The following is a 10,600-nucleotide window of genomic DNA, read 5'->3' as shown; positions in this document are numbered from 1 at the left end:
TGTCCCATGAGATATTGCTAGGTTTGTTACTGAAAGCATTTCCACTCCACAAGAAAGCCCTCCAGACTTGGACAACATCCCTCAAAACTTTCTTAGGCAAAATATAAATTTGGGACCAATACAAATGCATGCTAATGAGCACAAAATTGATGAGCTGCATCCTTGCTGTGTAAGATAAATTCCTGGAGCTCCACACTTTAATTCTGAAAATCATTTTATCAACTAAATTATCACATTGAGCAGCTGTAATTCTTTTAGCACAGATTGGAACTCCCAAATATCTAAAAGGTAGCTGACTCCTAGCAAAACCAGAAGCATCAAGAACTCTCCTTACTTCAGTTTCTTCCATCCCACAACAGTAAATACTGGACTTATTATTGTTAGCATGTAAACCAGAAGAGTCTGAAAATAACTTGAAATTAAAGCTTGAAGCAGGAGATAGATAGAAGGGAACTCACCTTTGCTACACAGAATTAAATCATCAGCAAAACATAAATGAGTGAGACCTGTTTCTCTGCATCTTGGATGAAACTGAAACAAAGTTAACTCACTCATCTTGTGAAGAATCCTGGAGAGATACTCCATACAGATAACAAACATCAATGGAGACATGGGATCCCCTTGTCTCAACCCCCTTCCAGATTTAAAAAAGCCATGCATAGATCCATTAAGCATCAGGGAGAACATAGGAGTTGTAACACATTCCATTATCAATTCCACCAAAGAAACAGGAAATTCCAGAGCCTCTAACATTTCCCTAAGAAAACCCCAATCAACAGTATCATATGCCTTTTGTAGATCAATTTTCATCATACAGCTTGGCTTGACATCTTTCCTCCCATAATGCTTTACCAAATCCTGAACAACCATTATATTATGTACAATATATCTTCCATGAACAAACCCCCTTGGTTTTCTAGGATTAAATCTGGCAATATTTGTCTCAATCTCCCACAGATGACTTTGGTAATACACTTATAAAGAGTATTACAGCAAGAGATGGGCCTAAAGTCACTCACACTTTTTGGACATTTGATCTTGGGGATGAGAGTAACCACTGCGTGATTAAGCTCCTTCAGCAGTTTACCATTTTGCAAAACATCCAAAACAGAAGCTACTACATCTTCACCCACCACTAGTAGAAAAAACCCTTATTGCAGCGGGCTTTTAGACCCCTGTTGCAGCGTACATCGTATGCTGCAACTGGGGGGCCTGCAACAAGTCTGAACTTGTTGCAGCGTACAATGTTCGCTGCAAAAAGTGATTTGTTGCAGCGGGCTTTTAGATGTACGCTGCAACAAGTGCCAAAAAATTGGCAAAATTTTGGACTTGTTGCAGCGTACATATATATGTACGCTGCAAAAGACTCAACTTTTTGCAGCGTACATTTATTTGTACGCTGCAACAAGTCTGAATTACTCAATTTTTTGCAGCGTACATTTATTTGTACGCTGCAACAAGTCTGAATTTTTGCGAAATTTTTTTCCCTTGTTGCAGCGTACAACATATATGTACGCTGCAAAAAAGCACTTTTGGCGGGAAAATTCTAATTTTGTTTAGGGATACCTAGAGTGCCTTGCACCAAATATAGAAACCTGTCAAAACAATAATAGAATAACGCAACCTGTATAACAAATATAAAAACAACAACTGGAGTTTTGTATACTATATATCCCAAAACCAAAGTGCACATATTACATTTAAATATATGTTCCAATTTCAACATAAACATACATTTTAATATAAAATTTATTCTATAACAACTAAACCAACTCGATCAAGCGCGCTAAAGCCAATAATAAATACTTGTTGGTAAAAAACTTAGCCCATTGCTCACGAACCACATCAAATTCCTCGCATAAGGCGCAATCCTCGGAGTGTAGACCTTTACAAAAACAGAAATTTAAATTAAACATTAGATTAAATACAAATTAAATATCACATTTTAACATTCAAGAAACTAATGACAATGTCCTAATAGTCTAAAATGAGTCCTTAGGTTCTTTAGTTCAAAGTTGGGAGCGAAAATGTCATTTTAGCCTAAATATGACCTATAACGACCCAATGAGCCTATAGGTGCATAAATAGATTGGAACGAGTCTTAGGTCGTTAAAATTATGCATATTAAACATGTAATAAGTTTTAAATGAGTCCTTAGGTTCTTTATTTTAAAGTTGGGAGCGAAAATGCCTTATTTTAGCCTAGATATGACCTATAACGATCAAACAAGCATTAAATGGGTATAAGTAGATTAGAATAAGTCCTAGAAACTCAAAACTAAGCTTATTAATCATATAATAATTTAAAAATGAGTCCTTAGGTTCTTAAGTTCAAAGTTGGGAGCGAAAATGTCATTTTAGCCTAAATATGACCTAAAACGACACAATGAGCCTTAAATATGCATAAATGGATTGGAACGAGTCTTATAAAGTTAAAATTATGCATATTAAACATGTATTAAGTTTAAAATGCGTGCTTAGGTTCTTTATTTTAAAGTTAGGAGCGAAAATGCCTCATTTTAGCCTAAATATGACCTATAACTATCAAACAAGCATTAAATGTGCATAAACAGATTAGAATAAGTCTTAGAAACTTAAACTAAGCATATTTATCATATAATAAGTTTAAAATGAGTCATTAGGTTCTTAAGTTCAAAGTTGGGAGCGAAAATGTCATTTTAGCCTAAATATGACCTATAACGACACAATGAGCCTTAAATGTGCATAAATGGATTGGAATAAGTCCTAGAAAGTTAAAACTAGAATATAAAACATTTAGTAGGTTTAAAATGAGTCCTTAGGTTCTTTAGTTCATAGTTGGGAGCGAAAATGTCATTTTAGCCTAAATATGACCTACAACGACCTAATGAGCCTTAAAGGTGCATAAATAGATTGGAACGAGTCTTATAAAGTTAAAATTATGCATATTAAACATGTATTAAGTTTAAAATGAGTGCTTAGGTTCTTTATTTTAAAGTTAGGAGCGAAAATGCCTCATTTTAGCCTAAATATGACCTATAACTATCAAACAAGCATTAAATGGGTATAAGTAGATTAGAATAAGTCTTAGAAACTTAAAACTAAGCATATTTATCATATAATAAGTTTAAAATGAGTCATTAGGTTCTTAAGTTCAAAGTTGGGAGCGAAAATGTCATTTTAGCCTAAATATGAACTATAACGACACAATGAGCCTTAAATGTGCATAAATGGATTGGAATGAGTCCTAGAAAGTTAAAAATAAGCATATAAAACATTTAGTAAGTTTAAAATGAGTCCTTAGGTTCTTTGGTTCATAGTTGGGAGCGAAAATGTCATTTTAGCCTAAATATGACCTATAACGACACAATGAGCCTTAAATGTGCATAAATGGATTGGAATGAGTCCTAGAAAGTTAAAAATAAGCATATAAAACATTTAGTAAGTTTAAAATGAGTCCTTAGGTTCTTTGGTTCATAGTTGGGAGCGAAAATGTCATTTTAGCCTAAATATGTCCTATAACGACCAAACAAGCCTTAAATGTGTATAAGTAGTTAGATTAAGTCTTAGAAACTTAAAACTAAGCATATTAATCATGTAATAAGTTTAAAATAAGTCCTTAGGTTCTTTATTTTAAAGTTGGGATCGAAAATGCCTTATTTTATCCTAAATATGACCTATAACGATAAAACAAGCATTAAATGTGCATAAATAGATTAGAATAAGTCTTAGAAACTTAAAACTAAGCATATTTATCATATAATAAGTTTAAAATGAGTCATTAGGTTCTTAAGTTCAAAGTTGGGAGCGAAAATGTCATTTTAGCCTAAATATGACCTATAACGACACAATGAGCCTTAAATGTGCATAAATGGATTGGAATGAGTCCTAGAAAGTTAAAAATAATCATATGAATCATGTAATAAGTTTGAAATTAGTTTTTAAGTTCGTTAGATCAAAGTTGGGAGCGAAAATGTCATTTTAGCCTAAATATGACCTATAACGGCCAAAGAAGTCATGAATGTGCATAAATAGATTGGATTAAGTCTTGTAAAGTTAAAAGTAATCATATAAAACATTTAATATGTTTAAAATGAGTCCTAAGGTTCTTTATTTCATATTTGGGAGCAAAAAAGCCACATTTTAGCCTAATATGACCTATAACGACCAAACAAGCCTTAAATTTGCATAAGTAGATTGGAATGAGTGTTAGAAAGTTAAAACTATTCATATTAAACATGTAATAAGTATAAAATGAGTCCTTAGGTTCTTTAGTTCAAAGTTGGGAGGGAAAATGCTTCATTTTAGCCTTAATATGACCTATAACGACCCAATAAGCCTTAAATGTGAATAAATAGATTGAAATGAGTCTTAGAAAGTTAAAACTAAGCATATTAATCATGTAAAGGGTTTAAAATGAGTCTTTAGGTTCTTTAGTTCAAGGTTAGGAGCGAAAATGTCTCATTTTAGCTTAAATATGATCTATAACGACCAAACAAGTCTCAAATGTGCATAATAGATAGGATTGAGTCTTGAAAAGTTAAAAATAATCATATGAATCATGTAATAAGTTTGAAATTAGTTTTTAAGTTCGTTAGATCAAAGTTGGGAGCGAAAATGTCATTTTAGCCTAAATATGACCTATAACGGCCAAAGAAGTCATGAATGTGCATAAATAGATTGGATTAAGTCTTGTAAAGTTAAAACTAATCATATAAAACATTTAATATGTTTAAAATGAGTCCTAAGGTTCTTTATTTCATATTTGGGTGCAAAAAAGCCTCATTTTAGCCTAATATGACCTATAACGACCAAACAAGCCTTAAATTTGCATAAGTAGATTGGAATGAGTGTTAGAAAGTTAAAACTATTCATATTAAACATGTAATAAGTGTAATACTCTGAGAAAATATGTAGCTTTTCCTATTTGGTTTATTGTTCACAAATCAGGATCTTTGGACAACAACAAATGCTTATTAATCCAAGAAGCTTTTCCTATTTGGTTAAAACCCACACATTATTCACAATCTTCAACTTTTGTGATAATCATAAATCATAATGGACAAGCACTGTAGAATAGAGGTAGTCTAGATGCCTGAAAAACCTATAGCCTGGATATCGAACCTCCTAGTTAGATGAAAGCTCATACCTGACCAGATGCGGCCAATCCATCAGTTAAAAGAGAGACAGCCAACCACACTTGCATACAGATTTGATGAGCAGCCATAGCTAGAGGACCTTGACGAGCAGCCATCGAGGTCCCAATCGTCATAGTTATCAAAACAGCCACAGTTCTTCCAATCAGAAATCCACCTGGAAAAAAGGTAAACATAAGGAAACAGACGGCAATCCAAACATGTACGAGTAACACTTTAAGTAGGTACAAACAATGGCCACTTAAGCAGACTAATTTAAGAAGTTTGTAATGGTGATTATTAAGTAGAAGGTTATTAAAATCAATGTGTTGGATAAAATTTCAGACTGTATTTTCTTTCTTATGCCAATCAAGAACATCAAAGATGAAAACTTTAAATGTGTGAAAATTATAAAGAAAGAACAGTTCAATAATCTAGAAGATGCAATCAAATAGCTTTCTTGCAAGTACTTAACTTTAACTGGGAGACAACTTGTTTGGAAATGATTGATCTAAAGTCCCTTTAACAATAAATGGTGGTAAAGGTGATGAGCTTTTAAGAATTTTCGCAAGGAAATTCCATGTCAAAGTCCATAATAAGAATTTTGTATCTCAAGATGAGTTATTCATGGACAAGGAAGGTGGAGGGTATTTCAATACCCCAGGGGAAGACCCTTCTGTTCTTTTGCGTGTAAAAGAAGATCATGATGGTGCGGAGCCTTCTGGAAACTCAGTTGCAGCAATCAACCTTGTCAGGTTGGCCTCAATTTTTGAGAAGCAAAAAACCTAAGATGTATAGAAACGGGTGCACGTAGAGAATACATGCTTATAAAGGGAACCCGATATATAGAAAGGGTCATTCTCCTCTTTCTGGAGAATCAGATGACTTGAAAAATGAGAAAGCCAGAAAAGAAGACAAAGAAGGTGAAGAGATATACATGACTCCTATATAGAAAGGCTCATTGCTAGTGTGTTAAGTCAGTTGGGAGTGAGTTTGTTGGATACTGTTTGCAGTTGTTAGGTCAACATGGGCCATTGTTGACTTGAGCTGTGTATGGTCTGGTGTCAAAAAGTTAGCAACTTAATTAGTTCATATCTACTTAACAATCAGTATGTCATATAAGAATAACAAAAAACCTCAAACATCCACTAACCTCAATATAATACTGAAAACTATGTAAACCATGTAATAATACAAATCTTGAAGAAGAAAGAAGAGAAGCATACATTTAGCAGCACATTCAGAAACACATTCAGTACAGGAATGAGTTCCAACTCCAGCAACATTTCCAACACCAGCTGTCTTATTTAATCATTAAAAACACCATCAATTTCTGAAACCTAATCTCGACGCCTCTCCATTTGCTTTGCTGGTGTTGAACAATGAAACCCAAATTATCACAAATCTATACTATTGTAGTGAAATTGCAAAGCTATATTCAATCCTGAGACATTAACATCTCAATGAAAGAAGAATTTTAGTAAAGATGGATTCAATTCTTCTAATAATATGAAGTGAACATCCTAATTCCCATCAAATGACAGTATTACTTGATAAACATGGTATTTCTCAGCTCTAATCGTTCCCTAACTAAAACTTTAAGTCTTATTTTATTTTAACTTCTTCAAAGAGATTAAAGGCAAAATGATGGTTAACAAAACTTAAATAGTTCATATCTGCCATAAATTACTATATCATACAAGATTACTAAAACCTCTAACAATCAGCAAATCCAACTTCAATCAACACTAAAAATTATGTAAATCTTAAAGAAGAAATAAGAGAAGCATACCGATGCCTATACTTAAAGAGCAGTAGCATAACAAAAAAGAATCAACCTCAACCCATATCCCAAAATCTAAGTGCAGAGTTTGCGGATGAAATCCTGATAATTAAGCGTCCTCAAATCCCTAATTCTGAACGAAAGAGGAAAAAAGGAAACCCTAGCTTAGTAGATCGTTCCCTCTTTCGATTAAAAAATAAAATGGAGCCAAAACCCTAAAATTTGGGGGAAAATAGTTAATTCAAATTTACAAAAATTGAATAAGCCGAATCTTAAATTGAATAGAGATATATACCTCCGTAGTGCATAAATTCACTTAAATTTGAAGAAAAACGGGCGGTGGTGGTGGTGGTGAGAAACGCGATTGGTGAGAAACGGTGGTAGTTGAACCCAATTGGATCTCCATCGGAAGGTGGTGAGACGGTGGTGAACGCGGCAGAATTTCGAGATTACAAATCCGTCTTACCCTTGGTGGCCGGCTTTCGTGAAAGAAAGGTACAAGTTCAGAGAATTGAAGATGGGAGGACTGAGAGGGTAGGCTGGTAGCTCACTAGCTGCTCGTGGTTTTTCTTGGAAGAGGAGAGGGTTTCGAATAAAGGTGGCGACTGGCGAGGAGGCCAGAACCACCGACGAGTAAGCTATGGCGACGCAGGAAGGGTTTTTTTGGGGACTACGCAGGAAAAGGTAAGGGAAGAAGAGGGGAGTTAAGCGCGAGAAATGAAATTTTAATATTGCAGCGAATTTTTTTTTTGACCCGGGCTATTGCAGGGGGCTTTTAAATGTACGCTGCGACAAAAATAGGTTATTGCAGGGGGCTTTTAAATTGTACGCTGCAACAAACTTTTTTGCAGGGAACAATTAAATTGTACGCTGCAACAACCCTTTAAAAGGTTTGACCCGCGTTGACCGACTGGTTATTGAAGCGTATTAATACATGTACGCTGCAACAAGGGGGCTGCAACAGGGGTTTTTTCTACTAGTGCACTATGTGCCATGCATCTTTGTAAAAGAAGGAACCAAAACCATCAGGGACTGGTGCTTTCACACCAGGAATAGAAGCCAAAGCCTTCTTAACCTCAGCTGCAGTATAAGGTGCATTGAGAATACATTTGTGCTGATCAGTTACAAGAGGACCTGCTTGAACAATTTGTCTTAAAACAGACTTCCTATTAGGCTGAGTGGTACCCAACAGAGAAGTGTAATAAGTCAGAAAAGCTTTAGAAACATCAGCTGACTTATCTTTCCACACACCATCCATATCTTGTATACTGTACACCTGGTTCTGAATATTCCTAGCCCTAATACTTTGATGAAAAAGAGAAGTGTTCTCATCTCCATCTCTTAACCAAGCAGCTTTGGCCTTTTGTTTCAAAAACTCTACATATGCCTGATGTTTAACCTTGTATTCAGAAACAACCAAAAGTTCCAAATCAGCAATGTTTTGATCATCAGGATGTAAATGCATCTCTTTCTGAGCTTCAATCATATCATGATAGGCTTCCAAGTCAGTTGCCTGAACATCTGTGAAACCTGTTCTATTCAACTCCTTTAGTGCCATTTTCACCTTCTTCAGCCTATGGACCACACAGAACATCTTACTACCATGCATCTGACTATTCCAGTGAGACTGAATAGTGGAAATAAATTGAGAGGAATTCTTCCACATTGTGAAATATTTAAATGGCTCCCCCCCCCATCTCTTGGATGTACAGCCAATAAACCAGGAGAGTGGTCAAAACACCCCTCAGTCATAAAACAAACCTCAGCAGTAGGATACAACCCTTGCCATTTAGAATTTGACATAAATCTGTCAATTTTTGAAAACACTCTTGCACTCCCTGATTGTTTATTGTTCCATGTATAAAAATTCCCCACACTTTTAATATCTTCTAGCTGGCAGTATTGCATACAATCACATCAACCATCTCCATACTCCTCACAGGAGCTCCAATTCTCTCCCCCACATTCATTACACAATTCAGATCCCCACATAAGATCCATGCATCCTGTGTATTGAGATCCTTCACATCCTTCCACAACCTCTCTCTCTTTTGACTCTCATTAAAAGCATAAATGAAAGTACAAAAGAAACCAGGTAAACCACTCACTGGAATAACATAGCAATGTATTAATTGATCTGACACAGCAACAATATTAACAGAGAAGCTACCAGGATTCCAAGCCACTACTATTCTACCCCCTTCATGGAAACTAGCATTACTAGTAAAACACCAACCAGAAAACATTTTTTGGTAAAGCTTACCTAGATTAGGAAGCTTCACCTTATGCTCTAGGAGACCAACCAAACCCACTTGATACTTGTGCAAAAACTGCTTCACAATATCCTGTTTTTGAGAAAGGTTGATACCCCTAACATTCCAAGCAAGTATCTATCCATAAGATTTGGAAGAGTTCCCTCCTCCTGGGCTTACATCCTCTGTGTCACCATCCCCTTCCATTTCTGTTGTGCTGCAGACACTGTGCTCAACCTCATTCAACATTTGAAACTGATTGTTAATTGTTGTTGGGTCTGGATTAGAAACTCTAACCCTGATTGGTCTGAGAGACCTTTGAAACCCTTCCCGATCCACTTCTGGATTACTCTTCTCTATTGGTACACTTTGCTGCTGTACAGGTTGAGTTTTCTGCACCCACACTCTCTTAGTCTTGCTATACTTACAGTCAGCAGATAGATGTCCCACCATTTTACACTTCTCATAAATATTTGGCCTTCATTCATATGATATAGGTACTTGTACCATCTCACTATTCTCATTAACAAAAGCTACTTGATCAGGAAGCTTCTGTGTTATAGGCATATCAACCAAAACCCTAGCAAACTGCACCTTATCCCTACTCACAGTAGCAGTGTCCCTCTTAATAGGCTTACCTATTTGGCTTACTATCTTGAACAAGGACCTTTCTCCGCGATATTTGAAGTTCAGTCTCAACTGAATCTAGATTGGCACAGATTTGAGTTCCTCTTTCTCCATATCCATATCAACAGACCAAGGCTTGACAATCATTGGTTTGTTATCAAAAAATGGTGCCCAGTAATGACCTTATCACGCATATCCATAGTAAAAAAACGCACCAAATAGATCCCCTTCTTCACTAAGACTACCTTGTCCACATTGTATTTCTTCCAGATACGCCTGATAAAACCCTCCATCACATGTAATGGTGGATTAGCACCCACAATATAGCAAATACTGGACGAGTTCCAGAAATCCACTTCCTCCTGGATATCATCAATATCAATCTGAACAGGGCTAGGAACATCATCATCATCTATGGATTCTAGTGTTCTAACATCATCAGCATGCTCATGTTCAGACAAATTCTCATAAATTTCATCGCATTGTTGTAAAATGGGTACAGTAATCATACCAACCTCTACATTAGGACGACCAGAGTTCAGATGATCAGATGATTTGTGAATGGACTGCATCCAGTATGTCGCAGCTCCGATCTCGCTTGCAGATGTTGTAACCCAGATTTTGGTGTAAACACTTCATTCTCTACTGGAAAATCCAAAGCTTTAACCCCCAAAACCTCATCAATCGAACGAGTTTTGAGAGCTTGCGAATCAGAGGATGGACCACGAGGCTTCTTCCTTGCATCATCACACTTCCTACCTTGAGATTTCCCACCCTTTTTCCTTGCCATGGCGACGGTGCACGATAAGGTATCGTGCGCCGAGA

General features: G+C 36.0%; 1 long non-coding RNA gene across 1 annotated transcript; it reads right to left on the bottom strand.

Annotated features, from left to right (window-relative positions):
- Positions 1-1,656: 1,656 nt before the first annotated feature.
- LOC130470673 (uncharacterized) lies at positions 1,657-10,600 on the bottom strand. The gene is made up of 4 exons (XR_008931397.1): positions 7,192-10,600; positions 6,340-7,029; positions 5,128-5,291; positions 1,657-1,885 (listed from the first exon to the last, which is right to left on the bottom strand). It is a non-coding gene; the product is annotated as an uncharacterized lncRNA (long non-coding RNA).

The sequence above is a fragment of the Spinacia oleracea genome, chromosome 3, assembly GCF_020520425.1.
Source record: "Spinacia oleracea cultivar Varoflay chromosome 3, BTI_SOV_V1, whole genome shotgun sequence".
Lineage (NCBI taxonomy): Eukaryota > Viridiplantae > Streptophyta > Magnoliopsida > Caryophyllales > Amaranthaceae > Spinacia > Spinacia oleracea.
The sequence above is the reverse complement of the archived record's forward strand: the minus strand, read 5'-3'. Positions and strand labels throughout refer to the sequence as shown.